Source organism: Eptesicus fuscus, chromosome 18 (genome assembly GCF_027574615.1).
Source record: "Eptesicus fuscus isolate TK198812 chromosome 18, DD_ASM_mEF_20220401, whole genome shotgun sequence".
Lineage (NCBI taxonomy): Eukaryota > Metazoa > Chordata > Mammalia > Chiroptera > Vespertilionidae > Eptesicus > Eptesicus fuscus.
The window spans coordinates 26,337,890-26,361,857 of NC_072490.1; the positions used below are offsets into that span (position 1 = coordinate 26,337,890).

The following is a 23,968-nucleotide window of genomic DNA, read 5'->3' on the forward strand; positions in this document are numbered from 1 at the left end:
ACCTATGAACCAGGAGGTCATGGTTCAATTCCTGGTCAGGGCACGTGCCTGGGTTGCGGGCTCCATCCCCAGTGTGGGGCGTGCAGGAGGCGGCCAATCAATGATTCTCTCTCATTATAGATGTTTCTCTCTCTCTCCCTCTCCCCTCCTCTCTGAAATCAATAAAAACATATTTTTTAAAAAAAAGAATTCAGTGTCGATATCCATATAAAGTAACTGCTTTTGGTCCTATAACATTTGCTTATTGCTGCCTGAAAGACAATCAGGCCTAGGAGTTAGCCCTAGTTCTATTACCAACTTGCTTGACCATCTTGGGTAAATCCCTTGATCATCTGTGGGCCTCTGTTAAATGAAAGATTGAAGAACTAGTACATGGTCCCACCCAACTCTGGCATCTTCCAACTGATTACTCTGGTGAGAGTTCTGAGAGAGTAGAGTTGTCTCCCAGGAAACGTGGCAGATGCCTTGTAGCTGAGATATTTGAGTGATGAGATCCAAATTCATGGAGGAGACAAGTGAAACCCTGTCCATTAACCTTGGCCAACAAATAGCCTCATTCCCTACTCTCCAATCCCATTATTCGAGGAACAAGAGTGCCAGAAATGTTATCTCATCCTCATCAGACCTTTAATATTTTTAAAAGCAACTGACATCACAGAGAAAACTTGACTACAAGATTTAATGGAATCAAATGTGTACACCTCTCTGTTTTATGCTGAGGTTTTTGTTTCTTTTTTTGTCACACAATAATCTTATAACATTCAATTTCCAAAAATATCTTTGAGATGAAAAGAAATCTATAAAAGTGCTAATATTTTAAACAGTTGGAAAACTTTAAGGAGGATGTTGAGGGTTTTTATCTATTCTGGTCTTCACCACCTGCACTCCTTCCTCATCTCAGTTTGAGATTTTATTGGCCTTTATTTGTCTGCTTGTATTTGTTGTTGTTGTTTATGCAGTTAAACACAATAGCCCTAGCCCAGTGGTCGGCAAACTTATTAGTCAACAGAGCCAAATATCAACAGTAAAACGATTGAAATTTCTTTTGAGAGCCAAATTTTTTAAACTTAAACTTCTTCTAATGCCACTTCTTCAAAATAGACTCACCCAGGCCGTGGTGTTTTGTGGAAGAGCCACACTAAAGGGGTCAAAGAGCCGCATGTGGCTCGAGAGCCACAGTTTGCCGACCACTGCCCTAGCCCATTTGGCTCGGTGGGTAGAGTGTCAACCAGTAAGGGGTGTGCAGGAGGCAGTTGATCAATAATTCTCTTTCATCACTGATGTTTTTATCTCTCTCTCCCTCTCCCTTTCTCTCTGAAATCAATAAAAATATACTTAAAATAAATAAATAAACAATAAAAATTAAAACAACTCTAGCAGCAAATGCCTCTTACACTAGAAAATTACAACTGTTGTAAGAGGCTTGAGCTGAAAAAGGAAATTATATATCTTGTTTAAAGGTGTATATTTCAGGGAAATGGTTTTTCAATGAAGACTTGGAAATGAGCAGAAACTATTTCTTTTTTTTAATATATTTTTATTGATTTCAGAGAGGAAGGGAGAGGGAGAGAGAGATAGAAACATCAATGATGAGAGAGAATCATAGATTGGCTGCCTCCTGCATACCCAACACTGGGGATCGAGCCTGCAACCCAGGCATGTGCCCTGACCAGGAATCAAACCATGACCTCCTGGTTCATAGGTCGATGCTCAACTACTGAGCCACACTGGCTGGGCAGAGACTATTTCTTTAAAGGCCAAATGCTTCATTCCAAAGGAATGTTTTCCCACATCCTACAGAGAAGACCAGTTACTTCCAGATGTGTCAACAAAAGTATCCTTCTCTCAGTCCCAGCCAAATGAAGAATCTCTTTTTAGCTTTATTTACCCTCTGCCTTAGCCGATTCTGCTGTTTGTCTTCTTTATCCTGGTGTTTTAAAGACTTCAAATGCTGAATAAAATGGCTCAAAGATCTAAGAACCAGGTAAGGGTGGCATACAGTGTCACTTCAGATAGCTCACAGCCGTCACAGATCACACCATGTTTAAGAGATTAAATTATGTGTACCAAAGGTAGACACTAAATCCTCCAAATTCTATGTATGCATGGGTCTGTGGAGCAGGCAAAGGAGCAGGTGCTGCTTACCCCAAATATGGCTCCTTTAGTATTATCTCTGCTCTTTCTTGGCCCAGGGCACCCATAATTAACTCCCGTAAACTGAACTTACAACCCTACCACCCTCCACACACACCCACTGCTGAAAATTGTATTGGCAATTAATTTGTCAGGAAAATGCTACAGGATGTGAACACTGGTAATTTTATACCATAGATATTCAAATTAAACTCCGAGTCTGAGTGTTTTCAGTGTCAAATTGTAGAATAGCTATAGAAAAAGAGAGAAACACTACCTGCCTCCTGCTATCTCCTGACAAGAGGCGAACAAGAACATTGTGGATGTAATAACCGTGGCTCCATCTGTAGGCTTCACTTGGGAACATTAAGAACAAAAACACACTAATTATGGGTGACATTCTTTGAAAAGGGATGGGGTGGTTGTTTGTTCTATATCATTCCTCGAGGGCCCAGAATCTTTTTAATGAAGAACAATAGTGTCAGATAACCAGTAACTTGCAGAAGTCCATTCCAAGTCCGCACCTTGTTTTCCCAAGATTACTGTGGCTTATAGACTCTTAAAGTCACAAAAGAAGCAGAGGACAAAAGAGTCTGAACATAGCACCCACTGGAAAGTCCCTCAAACTATCTCTTGTAGAGAAGAAAAGCCTCAGGGACAGTGAAGCTGAATCAAAGGAGAGAGCATAGCCTTGGGTTCCCCTGATGCTCTAGTTTTAAGGAGTCACTTCATTAATTCTATTAAAGGGAGAAAGTAAACTAACATTGTCTACTTCAGGCCAATAAGTGTGCCTATATGACATCATTAATATATAATACTAGAGGCCCGATGCACGAAGATTCGTGCAAGAATGGACCTTCCTTCCCCTGGCTGCTGGCACCGCCTTCGCTCCAGCCAGAGCCACCTTTTTGCTCAGGCCCAGAGCCACCTTTCTACCTTCCCATGCTGCCCAGAGGCCCAAAGTGGCTGGGGTGGTGTGGAACGCCCCCAGCCACTTGGTGCCTGTGTATGCAAATTAACCCATTATCTTTGTTGGGTTAATTTGCATACTCACTCCTGATTGGCTGGTGGATGTTGTGAGGGTATAATCAATTTGCATCTTACTCTTTTATTAGTGTAGATTTTATTGATTTTAGAGAGGAAGGGAGAGGGAGCCTGCAACCCAGGCATGTGCCCTGACCAGGAATTGAACCATGACCTCCTGGTTCATATGTCAATGCTCAACCACTGAGCCACAGTGGCCAGGCAACATCATTCAATCTTTACATGAAAACCATTCAGAATATATTACCCATCATTATTTGGCAGGTGAGGAACTACGGCGTAAGGGTTTAGCAGCTATTTAACTCAGCCAGCATGCTTCCTTTGTGAAATTCAAACTCAAGTCTTCCTGAGCTTTTTCTTATTCCAAATGATTCTAACTTCTGCATCAAGAACACCCAGGGCAGGATGAGAGACTCACAGTTTAGCTGATGAAATTCTTTCATAGGGTTTCCTGATCCTTGTAAGTAGATTAAATAAACAGTATCTTTCACACACATATGCACTAAGACTCTTAAATGTGCTTAGATGTATTGGTGAAATAGAAATTCATTTAGAAGTATCACTAAATTCATAGCATCTTCTCATTATTGTACCTGTTTTCCATCAGTAAATACCAAAAGTACAATATTGTCATGTTAATATGTTGTCTTTGTCATTAGGGGCTTTTATACTCAAGAGCTATTGCTACCCGCCATACAGCTTCCCAAGTCTATTCTTTAAGATCTGGTGCAAACTGAGCACCACAGAGTTAAATTGTGGCACCATGTGGCTCACGTGGAAAATGGAAGCCATCAATATCCGGTTTTCAGCTTAGGAAGGAACTGCTTCAGTAAAGCATAGACAACTATTTCACAAATTGTGACCTAAGGACTATCTGGGACTTGATAAAAAATCATATTCCTGAGCACTATCTCAGACATATTAAGTCAGACTCTCTGGAGACAGGGCTCAAGAAATTGCTTTTTTTTTTTTTTTTTTTTTTTTTGCAAGCTCCCTAGGAGATTCCATCACCCATAAAGTCTGAGAACCACTAGTGAAAACTGAAACCATGAAATAATTTCCGGTCCAACCATACAACACTGGATCTAATAAGATTCAAGGACCTGACATAAATGTATACGAGATGGGAGGCCTTGAACATGCTGGTTTCTGTCCCTGGGGAACATAGACTGTGGGCTATAGTCCATCAGTTTACACCAAGACAAAGAAAATACCTTTAGTGTTCAAATCAGCAACACAGAATTGTTAACACATGGTTAGCCGAAGGGAATTTTCCCCTATTCTGAAATATCAGGATGCTTTGCCAAACTAGATTTGGGATTTTTAAAAATTCTCTACCTCTCATACTTAATGCAACATAAATCAAAAGTCATTCATTAATATTGATATAGCTCCTGTCTTTACCATTGCAGTTTATTTAATTTCATTTTATTTTGCATTCAGCCATCCTTGCCTTGATGTATGCTAAAATTTAAGAATGGGAGTTTATCCTTGTGAGTCTGTTAAGATGCCTGTTTTCTGAACAACTAACTAGCTTTAGGAGCTATTAGGAGATGGAAATGCCAATGTGACTAGAGACAGGGAACCTTGAACTCTCACTGCCTGGGATGGCAAGAAGGTTCCAATTGCAGGCTAACTTCAACGGCTTGGTAGTGGTCTCTGGGGAATCGTGTTGAGAACGATTCTGAGACCCCAGGCAGGCACAAGAGGAAAGATTAGTGGGATTGATTCTGGGCAACGTGGCAGCAAAGTGCCAGGCACTTGCTATCCTTGCTCTTAGTGATTTAGTATTTGCATTGGAAATGCCTGCCAGGTTATACATCACCCAAAGCCAGAGAATTCTGGAAACTTTCCCCTCTTTCAAATGCGCATTTAATATAAAAAAGGCAGTATCCAGAAAGGATGACTTTCCCGAAGCCACATAACTACTTGGAAAAGCAGGCCCAACGCTAGAACTTAGTTCTCTTTAGTATCCTCACGATGTCTCACAATGAGACGAGTTCCCTTTCATCTGAGTCATGTCTGTTACACAGCTTCTGAAAAGAAAGTTGAGCAAATCTCCACTATGCCATGTCAGAAGGCAGTTCCCCCAAGCAGCAGGCAATGACCTCTTGCTCCAATACCAAGTTGGCCTACATACCACCAAGAAATAATCTGGAATAATCCAACTGTACAAGAATCAAACATGATCATGACTGGTTCTGCCTGCCTAAGCAGGAATACACGCCCAGGTGAGTTGGGGACAGGGGCACTGGCTGGGATGAAGTCGGCTCTGTGAAATAGGATAGAACCGACCGAATGCGGCACGTTGTGCTATGCTCTCTTCCCTGGAATTTACTGGGTGAGAACTGGAGTCTAGGCCTGCAGGTTATGGCCATACAGTCTCCTTCCCAAATGCACTCTGAAATGCATCATGATACAGTCAATAATCAGAGGGCGCATTCCTCCTGATGGACGCTCACAGACAGAGACGCTCGCAGCTTTATAGATCTCTCACAGTTAGACATGACTTCACCAGTCCAGATGATTGGCCTAAAAGGGAAATTAGCATCACAGTATTTTAGCACCTTCCTCCTCTTGGAACCCTTGCATTTCTTTCTTCTATCCTTTTAATGGTATTAAACTGCTTTCTCTTAAAAAATTTTTATTTTTATTTTTGCATAGACTGTTCCTCCAATCTCCAGGGCCATGTACCATTGGTGCCCATGAAGAAACTGGTGTTACATACAAGGAACCTTAATCAGACTCATCATAGAGTGCAGGTGTTGTCTCCAGGTGATTCACAGACAGCAAACGAATGAGATCAGAGTGCAAGGATTGAGGCGAGGCTGGGGGTGTGGGGGGTGTTCCATGAAGCCATACAGCTGATGTCTGGCAATAGGAAATAGTCGTAAGGAAATGTTTCATTCCCCAGCCATGAGGCTTTTCCTATTTACCATGTCTTCTCTATCCCTGGCCACATATGACTAACTACAAGGATTAGGGATAAGAGAAGAAGGACTAGAAATTCCAACTAGACTCTCCTGCTAGATTTGCAGGCAGCCCCCAAAGGCAGCCCCAATAGTAACTTGTTCAGGGACTTGTACAAGCTAGGAAAAGGCACCCCTTGCTCAAAACACTTTACTGCCATCTGCTGGAATGTTTTCAAAATAACTCTTCATATCTAGAGTGACTGTGAGTGAATGTCGCCCCCTGGAGGTGTGCCTGGTTGCTGCACAACGCAAACAACTAAATTGAAGTGAACTTGGGAGAAAATCTAGTCTGGTAAGTGGAACAGGAAATCCCAAGACTGTGTAAGCCAGAAATCAGTCTATACCAGGAGACCACAAACTATAAACCCGGGTAAGGCATAATTCAGAAAGATGCACTCCAGAGGGAGGCCCGGCTCCGAAAGCCAACGTGGCCATTGCCTTTAATCATACAGCCAGTTGTTGCCAGAGAGAGAGGGAGCCTGACAAGCCCAAGAGAGGCTCCAGGACCAACCAGATTGAGGAAGCACTGCAGACTCCAGCTCAGAGAATCAGACACAGGCCCTCAGAAGGTGACTCTAAGTCTCAAAGACTGAGGGAGAAGCTGAGGCTGCAGGTAGAACCAGCCAGCCCCAGCTGTGAAGACAGAGGGCTGCAAAACCATAGGTTGTGGCAGGGATCAACAGTCACTCAACACACATTTATTGAGTACTTGCTATATGCCAAACATTATGCTAGGTGAACAGCTACAGAGAAGAATAAGTCATGAATCCTACCAGCAAGCAACTCGTGGTCTGATAAAAGCTCCAAAAAATAAATTTTTGGATGAATTTAATAATTTATAAAAAAGACCAACATATATATTTAATAAGTACCTACAACATGCCTGACACTGTACTAAGCACAGTACATAAACAGTGAACTAGAAAGATTCTTTGCCTGTAAGGGGCCTATAGACAAGTAAATAAGTTTTTGCAATACAGGGTGTGTAAGCATCACTATAAAAATTGACACAGAGGGCTGTAGGCACTCATAAGAAGGGCACTTCACCCAGTCTTGGGGGCATGGGAAGGGTTCCAAGGAGGAAGCAATAACTAAGGTGATACCCACATAAAATATACAAATATACACTGAGTGGCCAGATTATTATGATCTCTGAACGCATAATAATCTGGCCACTCAGTGTGTGTGTGTGTGTGTGTGTGTGTGTGTGTGTGTGTGTGTGTATGAGGCCCGGTGCATGAATTTGTGCATGGGTGGGGTCCGGCCAGCAGGGAGGGAACATGGGCGGTTGGCCGGCCTGCCTGCTGGTCGAACTCCTGATCGAAGGGACAATTTGCATATTAGCCTTTTATTATATAGGATATACACTGTGTGGCCAGATTATTATGCATTCAGAGATCATAATAATCTGGCCACTCAGTGTAGTTCCTGCCCTGAAAGGGTTTAAGAGCATAGGCCTGAGCTATCCAATACATAGGTACATGGCTATTGATTACTTGAAATGTAATCAGTATAATAAATTGATTTTAATTAATTTTAAATTTAAAACTAAAGCAATGAAAAATACTTTTTATGGTTGTTAAATACACTTTATTGTTTCAGTAGGATTATATTTCACTCTAACCATTGTGTCACATAAGATATTATTGTTGTATTACCGTGTGTGTACTTTTTTTCTAGATAATTGAAATTATATATGGGGGTCTCATATTTCTATTGGATAGCACTGGCCTAGACCAAAGAGATAGTCACACAATCAGAAAAGAAAAGTATTCATTACGATTGCTGGGATAGAAATAGGTTCTATCCCAGTAATTTTACTACTACCTACTGTTGCCTGGAAATATTAAGACAAAATGCTGAGGAGATCCCTAGACGCCAGAGAAAAGAACACAAATTAAATGCAAATTAATGTAAGCTGAGTTTATGAAGAAATGGATGGCACAGGGGGGAAACAATATATTTTAGAGGAGTACCTCATCACCTGGGCAGAGACAGGGCCCTACGCTGAGATAGGTCCCTGGTTGCTACAGATGTGGAAATATGATGCTCACTGTCCTACATCAATCAGTGTGAATTAGCCTGTAAAGAATGAAAAGTCTAGCAAACAGTGGCTTAAACTTTACAGATATAACTATTTACTTAACAAGCCTGGAAGTAGCAGTCTATGGCTGGTTCAGCAGCTCAGTTGTGTCTTCAAGGATTCAGCGATTGCTGGTCATCCCACCACCCTAAGGATTTTTTTGTTTTTGGCCCTAGGTTTGTTTCCTCAATGTCCCCAGGCAAGAAGCAATGGGAATGGGAGCAGCCAAGTTAGAGAACATTCCCTTTAGCTCATTGTCACCCAAAGATCTACCCCAGCTTGTTTCCAGGGAGGCAGAGAAAGGAATTATCTGGCAAAGGAGAGCCAGAAAGCCCTGATACATTGACACTAGTCACCAGTGTCCCATAGAGGCTGGGTGTATTGCTGCCAGGAATGGAACTGGGGTTCTGTTAGCAAGGACTCAGGGAAAGTAACTCAGTGTCTACCACATAGAACAAGACTGTGATACTTGTTTCATGATATTTAAATATCCCATAAGCTAGTTCTTAGCAGGTAATTGTCTAAAAGAGACTCCCTTCACTGAAAACACAGGAACTATTTATAACCACATATGAAGGACGAGAGATCCAAAAGCGCTAGCCAACCTGCCTACAATCCTCTTGTTCTCAATTAGGAAAAGTGGTGTCATCTCAGACCATTATCTCCACTGACATGAACAAGTGTGGGACTCACAGTGACTGAGAAATCGTTTTTACTGAGAAAATAATTTTTTTAGCATTTGCTCTGAAGAAATGAGAAAACTGCAACATGTCCAGCATTCTTGAGCCAAGAACAAGTCATTTTTCAAATTTCCCCAAATAATAAGGGCACTAAGTTGAACCCTATACACAGTGATTGTTAAGATAAATTTTTATAGACAGATATGCTAAGAAGGACCTATAAACCAGAAAGTAAAGAGTGGGAAGCAACAACAAAAAGATACCAATAATCTTGGCGACAGAAGAAAAGGAATCTCATTCTCTCAATCACATGGAAATTAAAATGCACCTCCATGATCTATGGGAACGCTGGTAAATCACTCACATGAAACGCCTCCCCAGCAGGAGGGGCCAAACAGCTCATCCTTTGCAAGGATGTGACAGCCCACAGAAAGGAATGACACGTTCATAAATCAAAGGAAATCGAATTATGTTTCACCATTAGGAGTATATGTGGGCCTTTCATTCAAAAGGCATTTATTAAGTTTCTACTCAGTTCTAGACATGGAGGTAGGTCCTGGCAATGCAGAGACAAAGGGCAGCCGGCGCCGCCCTCCATCTGTCCACAGCCCAGAAGAGAGATAAGAAAATAGATGTGCTCTTCATTAGGACAAAAGGTCTTTTTTCTTACAAAGAAGAGAGGTTCTAGGAAGGTCCCGCAGAGCAGGTGATGCTTTCGCTGAGTTATAAAGATGAGTAGACACTTTCCAGGGAGGCAAAGAGCTAAAGGAGATTCGGGGATGAAAACACAAAGGCAGCGATTTGAGAAGCAGAGTGGTGTTGGGAGAGCAGGCCAACGGTTCCTCCACGCGAATGAAGCAGAGGGCATTTGGATGGCTCTGCAAGAGCGGCAAGAACAAAGGCTGGGAGGACGTGTAAGGGGCTGTACTACAATACCGTGCAGCAGCAAGCATATAGCTTTGAGATTGAAAAGACCTACTTTTGTGTCCCAGCCCCTTCACTACCAACTACGGTATGTGATTTTGAAGATGATCTTTCCGTTTTCTGAGGTTTAAATTTCCTCTTCATCTGTGACATGGAAATAACAAATACTTTCCATGGGTGATGTGTGGGAAATATGATAATGGTTCTACGGGTATTCAGGAACCTACAAAGCAGCATACCGACATTGGCCATTATTTTTATCGTTATACATGTGTTATTGTTAAAATGGGTATAAAGGCAGAGCAGCCTGCGTTTACATTGCCATCCAGAACAAAGCGGTGCTATTTCCCAGAGGACTAGTGGCAGCTAAAGGGGCAGCAAAGTAGCTTAAATTGTGAAAACTCATCTGATAGCTGAAACGATGCTCCTTCATTTAACTGCATTGAGACAATAGTGACAGAGAGGCACTAAAGACAGAGAGCTGTTCAATACTGGCCCGCTCAGGGCAAGGCAACCAATTGATGTGTCTCTCTGTCTCTCTCATATCTCTCTCTCTCTCTCTCTCTCTCTCTCTCTCTCTCTCTCTCTCCTCTCTCTCTCTCTCTCTCTCTTCCCTTCCACTCTCTCTGAAAATCAATGGAAAAAATATCCTTGAGTAAGGATTAACAAAAAATAATAATAAAGCAATAAAATAAAGACAGCTATTAAAGAGCGCTGAACACTTAGCAGATGGGCCTATCACTGTAACTCAGTGGTGATTTTATAGGAACCTTTAATCAAACGATGTCATTTCCAACTAAAACCTGTTAGCTGTTGGGTACATCTCAGTCCTTTTCCAGGGAAACACAGGGCAGCCTTGTTATTGAAAGCAATAGTGAAATATACTGTCTAGAGCTTCATGGCCACCACCACCACCACCCCAATTGTGTCTGGTTACCATGGAACCTGGTTACCATAGCAACTATTTACAAACTCTCCAAAAGGTCCTTTCTAAAACACTCAGCCAGGGTATAAGTTGGTGACGAATGTCAAGGCTGGCTCAGATAAGTAAATCTGAGCTCTAGCCTCAGGTGTATCATTAAATATTAAATATTCCTAAACGTTGAGAAGTGACCTCAGTTTATTAGACTCTGATTGTTCCCTCCATGGAGAAGGAAGGTTATTCTGCTTTATTTCACCTTTGTAAGGGTACATGAGCTTGCTCATTCAAATAAATATTTGTTGAAGGCCTCTTGCACACCAGCCACTTTACAGTAACAGATTATTTAACCTCTCTAAGCTTAGTTCTTAGAGAACAAAGTGCTCTACTGGGAATCCGCATGGGTGGCATTTGAGTCTTCCAGGTTTGTAATGGTTTCCTCCAGTCTCTTGTCTCCCCTCAGCCATCCAAGTGAGTTTCTCAGCCAAAGTGAAGCTTTCTTGGAAAGATGCAATTACTCTTTTAAAAATGTGTATCTTTCAAAATAAATGGCAATGCCTTTGTAACATTTCTGAAAGAGTGGATCTGGCTGTCAAACTTGACTCAGAGACCATCCAAGGAGCTCTGGTGCAGGAACTCATAAAGCAAGGTCTCAGGGCTAGTGTGCCAATAGGCAGAAAGATTCCAACGTCATCTATTGGTGCACTTAAAGTGGGGAAAAGAACTTCACAAAAGAAGTCTAGGTTTAAAGTTCCAATTCTTTCATTTATTGAATGTATAAATTTGGATAAATCAACTTCTTGTTTGTTATTATCTAAAAATATTAAGAATATCTCTCAAGATTGTTGTGAAACTCAACTTTGAGTTAAACAATAAATTATAGTATATATAACAATTCCTTTTTAAGATTAATATGTTATTTTCTCATATACCAACCTACCTCTAATTCTAAAATGGTAGCATGACCAACACCACACTAAGATGTGAGGATCAGAACTGGTCAGAGCCAGAACCAGATGAGGAAAGGTAGAAGAAAATAAGAGTGACCACTTTGAAAAAAAAAAAAAAAAAAAGGAAAGAAAGAGAGATAAACTATGATCAGTATTTAGGCCAGGAAGGAGGAAACTATTGACTTCAAACTCTTGGAGGACTATCATGTAAAACAGGAAGCGATTTCTAAAGGAAGGAAAAAAGAGACTGTGAAGTTCAGAATGTAGAATTCACTGATTGCAAAACAGAATAGCAATGTGGCTGATAGTTTAGTCTTTGGGATCAGACTAAATTTGAGTCAAATCCCAGTTCTGCCATTCTTTCTGGACAACCTTTGGCAGATTAACTCTTCTAAGCCTTAGTTCTTTCATCATTAAAATGGAATTAAAAATACTACCTGTTTCATGGGGTAGTTATGAGAATTAAATAAGGGATGTAAAAAGCTTAAAAGAGTCAATGGCTCATGGAGTTTTTCTATAAATATTAGCTTCAATCATTTAATTAAATGATGAAGAGGTAGAGGAGGAGGAAGAGGAAGATAGACTAATAGGTAGAAGACAGACTCAGTTCCATTAGGGGAAACTTTCCCATGGATCAAGATCATCCAACAATGGAGAAGGTATGCTGCTCCGTCCCAGTTCCCCTGTCCGAGCAGCACAGGCCCTGGGTGGTACCTCAAATTAATGATCTTTACCCACAAATCTTGGCCTGAGGGTGAAGCTTATTTTCCCTTATTTGAGAGCTGGGATGTGTGAAGTTGAGGGGATGACAAAGGGACAGTAGTGTCTTGGGAAAGAAATAATTCCAAATCCCAGAAGACTGTGCCAATACATCACCAGACCCATGGGAGCTGGACAAAGAGGAAGGATCCCAGGAGGAGGCCAACAATGGGGCCCACAGGAAAAAGGGAGAGAGATAAAACCTAAAGTTACTCCTTAGCAACATGGAGCTTAGCTACTGGTGCTTTTTTTGTTTTGTTTTTGTTTTTAATCCTCACCTAAGGACATGCTTTTCATTAATTCTAGGATGAGAGAGAGAGAGAGAGAGAGAGAGAGAGAGAGAGAGAGAGAGAGAGAGAGAGACACCTATCGGTTGCCTCAGGCTAGTGCCCTGACCAGGGATTGAACCTATAACCTAGTTATTGTTCTGAACAGGAATCAAACCTGTGACCTTTCGGTGCACAGGAAGACACTCCGACCACTGAGCACACCAGCCAGGGCATTGCTGGTGTTTATGTGGTGTGTCCAAGGCTCTGCAGTGGGGATTACTAGAGCAACTGAAGGCCTAGCCAGAGGCAGATGCCTTCTTGAGACACTAGGTTCCCAGTCACTAAACTTTTTTCTACAGAGGCAGGTCACCATGCATCCATCGGGACTCCTAAGGATTGTGTTCCATCACAAACAGAGAACTTGGTCTACATATATGACTTCTGCAGTTCCTTCCAACTCTACAGGTTATTCAGGATTATGAGGTCCCACTCAATTATTCCCTATATAGCTATTGTCTTTCCTCCACCTTCTTTGTATATTCAGTCAATACATGTTTATTGAGTACTTACTACATAGCAGACATTGTGCTAGTTACTGTGGAAACACAGTTCCTGTCCTCTGGAAGCTTATGGTCTAGCAATGCTGTCCATTAGACATAAAATGTGGGTCACATTTGTAATTTTACATTTACCAGTAGCCATAGTGATGGGAAAAATGAGATATTTTGGGGGTCTAGCAATCTGAAACTGTGCCATTAACCTAATACACATTGTTATTAGCCCATAGTCTAGTCTCTGCCCCTTTAATTGTCTGGTCCTGCAAGACCTGTCTACTCCTATTTTAAAGAGGCCATAAACCATCCCCAGATGGAGTTACAGTGCTGGTGCCAGGCCAGGCCTTTAGTTGTGGTCTCAAGGCCACAGCACATGGGGCTCTTTAAGAACTTGCAAAGGGGACCAGAAAAACCCTTATTTGGGAGACAAAGAACTGGAAAAAGTATAAATAGGGAAAGCTTCCTCCATGTTTTTGCCCAGAAATTTGAAAGACATTTTTCTCTGTGTCCGCGTGTAATAATAATAATAATAAAGTGTAACTCCATTTCTCTAAGCATTGCTTGGTTTTTCTCTGGTCTTCTGTAACAATAGAGTAACAAAAGCAAAACTATCATATTGGGTAGTACAGGTCTTTGGGTATCGAAAACAGGTATTTTAGAAAATAATAACCATAGACTGACAGAGGAGAGGAGCCTTGTCTTATAGCATTAGCAATGGTGTACTGGTAATTCTTTAATAACTGGCCAGGGAGGAGTGCATAATTTGTAATATTTGCTGATTTCCATGGAATCTTCATTGACATTTTGGTCCAAATAGAAATGACACCTTCTTCTGGGACCATAAAATTGTTCTTCGAGTGCTAAAGAAACTTTCCTCTCCTCTAAAGTGAACACAAGAGGAAATCAGAGCCACCAGATAAAACGTGGCCCTGTCTAAAAGTCAGGTGACCTAGATTCTGATCCTAGAAACTTAACTAGTTTAAGGAAGTCTTGCTCACCTGTTACATGGGGATTGCAGCAATTGCCGTGGTATAATTGCTACTATACGAGGGATAAAATGCATGAAGGAGTCTTGTAAGAACCACAACAAATGTAAAGTTTTATTATTAACTTTTGCAAACTTCCGCCAGTGAGTTGTATTCATTCCAACTTGCCCATTAAGTCTGGAGAGACTGTTACTGAGGGAAGGAAGGCAGGTGACCACTTACCCGCAAGGAAGCTGCAGACTGGGTTCCTCCTGGAAAGATAAGCAACTGCCACCCCAAAGGCTGCCCAGTCTCCAAAGCAGGTCCCAGCTGCCCGGTGAAGGGACATCATTAAGAGACCATAGCAACCTCTCCATGTCTCTGTGGCTCTAATTTATAAAAAGGGTGGCGGTGGGTGGGGGGGGAGGAGGGAGAAGAGCATGATTTACTCATGGTTCTGTAATTATCACAAAGTAATGCAGCTTCCCTAATAAATATGTCAACGAATTGCCACCAACCCTGAGTCCCCAAAGCCCAGCTGTGCTTAACAGAGATTTCCATCAAGGCTTCTCACACAGTGGGACTGGAGCAGATGGCTCCAGGTAATCACGTTATATAATGACAAATACTAATATCTACTGTGATTTAGTAAGTGCTTGGTTGGCCTGGCTTCAGCCACAAAGGCGGGTTATATTCCGAGCTGCCGACCTAAGCGCTAAGGATTAGGTTGATGCTCGAGATTGGAGCCAGGTGGAAGCCCTCCCGCCAGCATCTCCCTGCTGATGACACAGAGCAGCCTCGTGACAAACCACCCTCCAGAGTTTAGTTCTACTTTAGCTTTTCCTTGTGGCCATGTATGAACTCTGTCCCTCAGGCTAATTGTTGCTGATCTTCTGACACGGACAAGGGAGAGAAATCAAACAACCAAGATGTCTGGTAAGACGGCCAGAGCAGAAAGCTAAGGTGGCAGAACCTCAGGAGGAGAGGAGGAAGGTTAGGGTTGCCCGATAAAAGTCAGGATGTTCTTGCAGCATTTAGGGAACGCTTAATTAACAAATCATTTGTTGTTTATCTGGAATGTAAATTTAACTTGGTATTCTGGTGTGTGTGTTTTTGTGGGTTTTGCTACATCTGACAACTGTGAGAGTAAAGGTACAGCCGCCAGCTAATTTGTCCCACCTCAACTAGCCATGTCGCCTTCCCATCCCTTGCACTAGAAAAAGAAATTTATGAACATTAATTTATATGAATATTAATTTGCTATTTTAATTTAATATAAAATGAACATTCATTTCTGGCCAAACATTTACACTTTGAGGTAGGCTTGAGGCATCCCATTTTGTCTTTCCTTTGACTTCACAAAACAACAAAATTGTCCAGATGGTCTTTGCCTTCTTTCAAGCTATTTAAAGACCCCAACAACCATAACTGAAGATTGGCCTCGGTACTGTAATGTTTATTATGCGCCACAGTCTCTATTAAACACTTTATACCCACCAATTAATGCTCACAGCCAGCTCATAAAGAAGTTATTTTTTATCCCTACTTTGCAGATGAACAAATCAAATTGCATAAAATGTGGGCACTTTGCCCGGGTCACACAGCTAATCAAAAGGCAGAGATAGGATTCAAACCCAGGAGTGACTCCAGAACCCATGCTAGCATATAGCTGGTGTAAAATCAACCCAGGTTGGGGCAGGTTGGGAGCCTTCCTGCTAGGTGACTGTAAGAGTCTTCTGGAAATAGGAACTATGTTGCCTTCTTTGCAAGGTCCTTACTTCCTCAAAGAAAACATCTGCTTGATTTTTACAATTAGTTGCCAATTGGGCTTCATTCCCAGCAGCAGGAGTCTGAGAATGGTCCCAAGCTATGTTTGCCTCTGGATTTGGGCTGCTGGGATATGTCTGAAGGGTACTAAGACCCAGGGGGGAAAGGTAAGGAGGAAGAGAGTTGGGGTTCAAGAATAGGATCCCAGACTCTGAGGGGTGGAGGTGCCTGTGAGAAGAGCATGGCATTCCCTCTCAGACTGTCCCCTAACTTCCGTGACAAGTGAGTGAACATAGCATTTCCTGTTTATGGTCTCCTTGGGTCAGTAAGAGGACATGAGCAGCAGCAGCAGCAGCAGCAGGCTCTGCGGTGACAGGACACACTGCGTTAGCATCAGTGGCTTTTGGATGAGGATGGGCATCGCTGGACAGCACAGCTCCATGGGGCGTGGCAGAGCAGGGCTTGGAAGAAATTGCCAAGGCAAATCAGAGGATGAGAGGAAAAGGCTGAAGGCAGACTCAGTGGGAGGCCTGAGAGCACACGTGAGGCCTGGGCAGGGACTTCCAGAACCCTTTGGAAGAAAACAAAATCCCACCAGGCAGGTGGGGACAGAGGCAAGAGATAACAAACTGACTTGGGGTTATTTTTATAAAAGATTTTTAGCCTCTGGCTGACTCTCCCTGGAGTAATTGGGGTACACTATAAACAATAGAGATCGCACTCTTTTTACATAGCTTTCAAGTTCAACAGTAGTCCTCTCTCTCAATTCTAAGAAGATAATGAGAAAGAAAGTGTAAGAAATAACTAATGTGAATTGTCTCATTAGTGACTTCTTATATGACATCCTAGAGTGTCTATTAACATATAATAAGTCTGTGCTTATAGAGACACAAAGTTTTTCTTATGTCACTAAAAATTATTAATTCCACAACAGGTCTAATGTTAGATTCTGCTAACGGGATTGTATTGCTTAACCCTGCTGAGCATTTCATTACCTTTTGTAGGAATCAAGTAGTCAAAATACTTTTATACATGACTACTATCTTTTCCTCTTGCTTTTTTGAAAATCATGAAAGCAGCTATTACCAAGAATTTTTGCCCTTGCATTTGTTTTCTGTCTTGCAGATTACCAAGAGTCCACCGGTTGTTTTTTTTGTTTTTTGTTTTTTTTCTTGATTTCATAAAAACTCTGTAGGGTATGCAGGATACCATGAGTTGGTAATAGTGGTGAGTTATCATTGAAGTATCTCCATTAAGGATCAAGCTCCATAAAAGTGATGAACAATAATGGTTAACTTCTGCTGAGGGTTTTTATATCTGACACTGAGGATAAAATTTATTTATTCCAAGACGCTCTTGATATAGACCATAAAGCCAGATGTAGCCATTGAGGTATCCTGCTTATTGAAGTCAAGAACCTCTTAAAGATGGATCATTTTCCTGGGAAAAGGATGAAGCTAGCCATAAGCTTGCACACCCCTGTGTACCCCATCCCTTCACCGCTGCAACCAGACAGATCCTGCCTGGAAGTGACCCAGAACCAGGCTTGATCTATAGATTCAATATAATCCCAATCAAAATCCAAGCAAGTTATTTTATGGACACCAATGGACTGATTCTAAAGCTTATGTGGAGAGGCAAAAGGCTCAGAAAAACCAAAACAATATTGAAGGTGAAGAACAAAGGTGGAGAATGAAGGCTACTTAACTTCAAAACTTACTATAAAACTATATGAATCAAGAGAGAGTGGCATTGGAATAGATCAGTGAAAAAGAATAGAGAGCCCAGAAATAGACTCCCATAAATATAGTCGATTTATCTTTGACAAAGAAACAAAGACAAGACAATGTAATAAAGATAGTGTCTTCAACAAATGATGCTATAACAACTCATCCACAAGCAAAAAAAAAAAAAAGGAATCTAGACACAGACCTTATACTCTTCACAAAAAATGAACACAAAATAGATCACAGGCCTAAATGTAAAATGCAAAACTATAAAACTCTGGGAGAAAACCTAGACGATAGTGGATATGGTGATGCCTTATTTTAGATACAACACCAAAGATACAATCAACAAATAAATAATTGATAAGCAGGACTTCATTAAAAATAAACTTTCTGTTCTGTGAAAGACAGTATCAAGAAGTGGAAGACAGCCCAGCCAGTGTTGCTCAGTGGTTGAGCATCGACCTAATGAACCAGGAGGTCATGGTTCAATTCCCCATCAGGGCCCATGCCCAGGTTGTGGGCCTCATCCCCAGTGTGGGGCATGCAGAAGGCAGCCAATAAATGATTATCTCTCATCATTGATGTTTCTATCTCTCTCCCTCTCCCTTCTTCTCTGAGATCAATAAAAATATTTTTTTAAAGAAGTGGAAGACAAGCCACAGATTGGGAGAAAATATTTGTAAAAGATATAGCAGATAAAGGACTATTATCCAAAATATACAAAGAACTCAACAATATGCATACGTGTTGTATAAAAGATGTAGCATGCAGTGTTTCCCAGACTTCTTTGACCAGAGTGAGTTTGGAGAACCAACTTGGGAAACCCTGCTCTGCACACATGGTGCTTGGCAAAGAATTGGCATTCAGCAAACACTTGTTGACTTGGCAGAGGGAAATGCTTCTAAAGATTGAGTCTTAGGATCTGCTATGAGTAGAACTGAATGCAAGTAATGTGTGAGGCAAAGGAAACACCAATATGGGTCTCAGGGAGCAAGACAGGGAAAAGGGAGGCAGCAAATAACGTGTGCATTTACAAGTCAGCTCTCAGAGTAGGTGCCTGGAGCTCAGTCTCCCTGCAAAACTCAGGAGGTCGTTTGCCTCACAATTATCCTGCGGGAGGGGTGAGGAAGCTGTATTATTTACCCACCAGCTCCCATCAGTCATTGGTTGAAGACTGCTCTCAGAGGATAGTAAGCCCCTAGCATTTCTAGCTTGTCCAGTGGGTGCTGCAGTGGACTCTGTGGCCTGAGAAAGCTGGGGGCAAAGAAATGCAGGGGTCATCAGCTGGATGGTAAAACAGTGGGATGTGGGTGGGGTATCTAGAGCTTCATCTACAAAAGAGATCACTGGCAGTTTCTGAAAATTCTAAAAAATATCTCCTAACCTCATTTTCCAAACAATAAAAGCAGAAACGCCAATTGATTTATATATTAAACATACATGCATGTTCTGGTTTGGGATTTAAGTAAGGATAATAATCTAGTGGGGATAAATGGGTGAACTGGGCAGGGAATGGGCAGAGGGTAGGTATTCACAGGGTTAATATGTTATAACTAGAGGCCCGGTGCACAAAATTCATGCACGGAGGAGGGGGGGTTGGTCCCTCAGTCTGGCCTGCACCCTCTCCAATCCCAGATCCCTCTCGCAATCCGGGACCACTGGCTCCTAACTGCTCGCCTGCCTGCCTGATCACCCCTAACCGCCTCTGCTGGCCTTATGGCCACCTAACCGCTCCCCTGCCAGCCTGATGGCCCCCAACTCCCCTGCCCTGCTGGCCTGATGGCCCCATTGATCCCTACCCTCAGGGATCAATCGCAGAGCAGAGGGAGGCCCTTCCCACCAGGCCTGAGCTCACCATTGATCCTCGCCCACATGGAGGCCCTGCCCACCCTGCTGGGGCTCTGGGATCAATGCACAGAGGGAGGCACTGCCCACCTGGCTGGGGCTCTACAATGGGCCCTCCCAGCCTTGGCGGCTTGCCTCGGCCCTCGCAGCCATGGCTTTGTCCAGAAGGACATCCGAAGGTCATCTGAAAGATGTCCGGTCTAATTAGCATATTACCCTTTTATTAGTATAGATAAGATGATAGATAGATGATAGAGATAGATAGATAGATAGATAGATAGATAGATAGATAGATAGATAGATATCCCCTATGTTGGTTCCTGCTAATATTTGGTCTTTGACACCAATTCCTGACACAGAGCTCCTAAAACCCTTATAATTTTCTAAGTGATAAGAGTGTCTGACACAGAGCTCCCAAATCCCTTATGAGTGATAGGGATGTCTTTTATTCTAATAAGGCAACTCTTGGTGGACTCCTGGATGAAGACTAGTCACAGAAAGAACAAGCCATAATTGTAGAAGCTGAGAACTTTCAGCCCTATCCCTCATTCTGCAGAGAGGGGAGAGGGGCTAGAAACTGAGTTAATAATCGATCATGCCTACATGATGAAGCCGCCATGTAAACCCTTACACTGTGGGGTTTTGAGGGCTTCTGGGTTGGAGGACACATTTACCTGCCAGGAGGCTGGTGCACCCCAACCCCACAGAAGCTCTTGTGCTCAGAACCTTTTCAGGCCTTGTCCTATGTATCTCTTCATCCAGCTGTTCATTTGTATCCTGTGTTATATCCTTTATTATATAATAAACCAGTAAGCATAAGTGTTTCCCTGAGTTCTGTGAGCTATTCTAGCAAATTATCAAACCCAAGTAGGGGGTTGTGGAAACGCTGATTTGTGGCTAATTGGTCAGAAGTACAGGTGACAACCTGGGACTTGTGATTGGCATGTGAAGTGGGGGCAGTCTTGTGGAATCTGAGACTAACTCTATGCAGATAGTGTCAGAACTGGACCAAATTACAGGACACACAGCTACTGAAAACCCCACACATCTGGTGTTAGAAGTGCTGTGAGAAATAACAGAAGAGTTTTTCCTCACATATATGTCTAATTCCTTTGAAGCATCCTCATGTCTATGAAGGCTTACTCCACTTGCCAAACCATTTAAGGGGAAATAATCTTATAAACAAGGCTCAACCCCACAATCAAATCTCAACATTCAGTCAGTATTTTAGCTACATACATCCTTTAATGGATAAGTTTATACCTGTTGACTTTGTACTGCCATAACTCTACTCCCACTCTCTGACAACCACCATATATCACCCACAGCAGCACTGTATCAGACACAAGAAAAGTCTAGGAATTAAAGGGGGCACCCCAAGCAAGGCATGCTGAAACAGAAAGTATCCAGCTTACCCCCTCTTTCCATAATGATGTTGGAGGAAGTACATGAAATTCTAGAATCATACTGACCCTGCCAAAGACTCCAGTCATTCTTTAGTTAGTAGTGTGACTCCAAATCACATAAACTCCTTGAACTTCAGGATCCCCAGCTATAACATGAAGATTAAAAAAAACACCTTTGTTAGTCTAAGTATTAAGTGAGATATGGATAAGAATAAGCTCCACTAACTGTAAAATGCTACATGTATGCGAGTGGTTTTCTTATGCCACCACCTTGACCCCAGCCAGTGAGGAGGTAGGACAGTCCATGAGTCCAATGAGAACTGAACAATCATTTACAACGGGTGGGACGAAAGGGGTTTCCAATCAACTCTACTTCTTTGGGGAAAAGATAAACCAAACTTGTCTTGACCTTCCAACCTTTTATGATGCTTGAAAAGTGAAAAATAGGCTTCCAAGCACACTCCTCCCCTTTCAGAGTGAATCACATTGCTAATCACCGATGGTAAAGTCAGGCCCAAAGGGAAGAATGCTTGGTTATTTTTCCTGCGTTTGAAAGACACGAAGCACTTAATTATGCATTCTGTAATTAGTTTGTAGTTCTCACAAGGGGCACATGGGGAGTGCTAACAGTGGCTGCAGGCCTGTGGGGAGGCAGCAGCACATTTGATATTCAAGGGCTGTCCCATGGAAGGGGTTCACTAAGGACAGCTTTGTTCACCTACAAAGAAGTCCTAAGGCAGCTCCCATCAGCACAGTGGTGGTGGAGGAGGGAGGCAAGATCCCTCACATATTAAGGCTGGCCAAGGTCATTGCCTAGGGAGTGTACTGCTTAATTATCTCTGATCCGTGAACTGTTGGTCGTCTCCTGACATGGAGACCAGGGAATGTGTTGAGATGACATTTTTTTGTGTTGGATGTTCTCGGAAGTCATGGGGCCTTGATTGCCACTTTGTATTGTTCATTTCTGCTGGTGTTAAACATTCCTCTCAGAAATGGTTCCCTTGGGTAGCAAGCCATTACCAAAAGCACTTCACGTTCAAAGGACTGTAGAGCATGTTAGACGAAATCAGGACCAAGAAGCCTGCTCTCCAGGCCTAAGCCCAAGCAGGAGGGATGCGATCACTGTGCTGTCAGCAATTCACTCGTGGGTACCTGGAAAGACCTCACCCTTCAGGAGGAGGAGTTGATTTTCTGTACAAACCCCAGAGGGTGACTTACATTTCAATATGGTGGGCTCTGCCTGCTCACAAAAGCAGAAGGATGTTTGGATAGATTGTCTATAAAAGTGGCCCCGATTTTTACCTCCCCGAATCCACACCTGCTTGCCATTTGATTTTCAGTCATCCCATCAAACATCTATTGGCTAACTTTTAAGTCTGAACTGGCTTCATGACTTGTTCTGGTCAAGAGGATGCAATAGAAGTGATTTTGAGCCACTTTCAAGCCACGGCTCAAGAAACATTCCACTCTTTTTCTTGGGACCCTGCCAAGCTGCCATGTGAGCCAGCCAGGGGGATAATGAGAGCCCTATGGCCCAGTCACCTCCTATTGCCTCAGCCAGCAGCCAGCCAAACCTCAGAAGCAGAGCCTCCTAGCTGGCCACAGACACACATGTAACCATCCAATCCACAGAATTGTGAGCTAAATAGATGGTGGTTGTTTTAAACCACAAAATATTGGGGTGGTTTGTTATATCCGCAAAAGCTCCATAGAAAGATGTATCCCATATATAGCCCATTCTGGTCGCCAATGATCTGGGCAAGATGATGCTGGAGAAACAGAAAGCAGATGGCTTCTGAGGGACAAGTGCACATACAGTCAAGGGGCAGTTCCCAGAAGATAGATTCCACATCTGAGCCCGCTATGGAGGTCCACCCCCCAGGCCAAGACTTGGCTGCTCACTGGCTGAGTATAAATCAACACCAGCTTCTATGTGCTGCTCTGCATTTCTAGAAATAACCCCAATTCCCACTCTAAATTACCACTCTTGGTGCTCAATTTCCCATTTCTTTGGCCAAGTTTTGTCCCCTGTCTCAGTTCCTACCATTTACCTGCCCCCATTTATCTTGATCATTGAATTGAGCTCAATGATTCTCCTGCTCTTCCCTCAACTCCCATTCACTCTCCTGCTTTCTGGCTTTCGTCCACACCACCGGACAGGAATTGCTCACCCGAAGGTCACTAACAGCCTCCTAAGTCCCACATTTAATAACTTCATCTCCATTTTCCTCTCATTCAACATCACGGCAGCACTTGACCTTGTTCTCTGAAACCTCCTTTTAGGAGAGCTTACTCGGGAAAGTTGCCAAAGAGCCTTATTTTAAAGAATCCACTCATTCAAGAAAGTCTCAAGGCTTGTACATGATTATAGTGAGATTACAGGGAGAATTATCTCCCAGTGATAGCAGTATTTCTGACTCCAAAATGATGGCTGCGACATAAAAAAAGGTGGTAAAGATATGCTGAGTGTGATTCTTCATGTTCTTTGCCATGGAGTCTAATTTTGTTTTTAAAAGGGGCATCATTATATCTAAAATGTTAGAAGTTAGACTCAACAGAACACTAGACTAGGATTCAGGAGTTCAGAACTGAGTCCCAGTTCTGCCACCTAGAAGCAGTCTATCTTTATAAGCTACTTAACATCTTGAGCCATAATCCATCATCTTCGAAATGGAAGCAATTGCCAGACTGTGAACTCCGTGAAGGTACAGATTCTCTTATACTTCTTGGCACAAACACAAGCACAAGCCTACAACACAGTAGATGGTCAATTAATGTTTAAATGTTAGTTGACTGAGTTTTGAAAAAATGAATGAAAGATCTGAGACATTTTATATATATACTAGAGGCCTGATGCACGAAATTTGTGCAAGAGGAGGCCTTCCTTCCCCCAGCTGCCGGCACCAGCTTCCCTCTGGCACCAGGGACCCGGGCTTCCCTCCAGCCAGCGGCAGGCACCCAGAACCCG

The 23,968-nt window shown here is 42.5% G+C and overlaps 1 long non-coding RNA gene across 1 annotated transcript in view; it reads right to left on the reverse strand.

Moving 5' to 3' along the window:
* Positions 1–14,541, reverse strand: part of LOC129147125 (uncharacterized) — a 91,490-nt gene extending 76,949 nt beyond the window's left edge. Inside the window, exon 1 of the long non-coding RNA XR_008554461.1 lies at positions 14,496–14,541. This is a non-coding gene — a long non-coding RNA (uncharacterized LOC129147125). The remainder of the gene's footprint in view (positions 1–14,495) is intronic.
* Between the last annotated feature and the right edge of the window lie 9,427 nt (positions 14,542–23,968).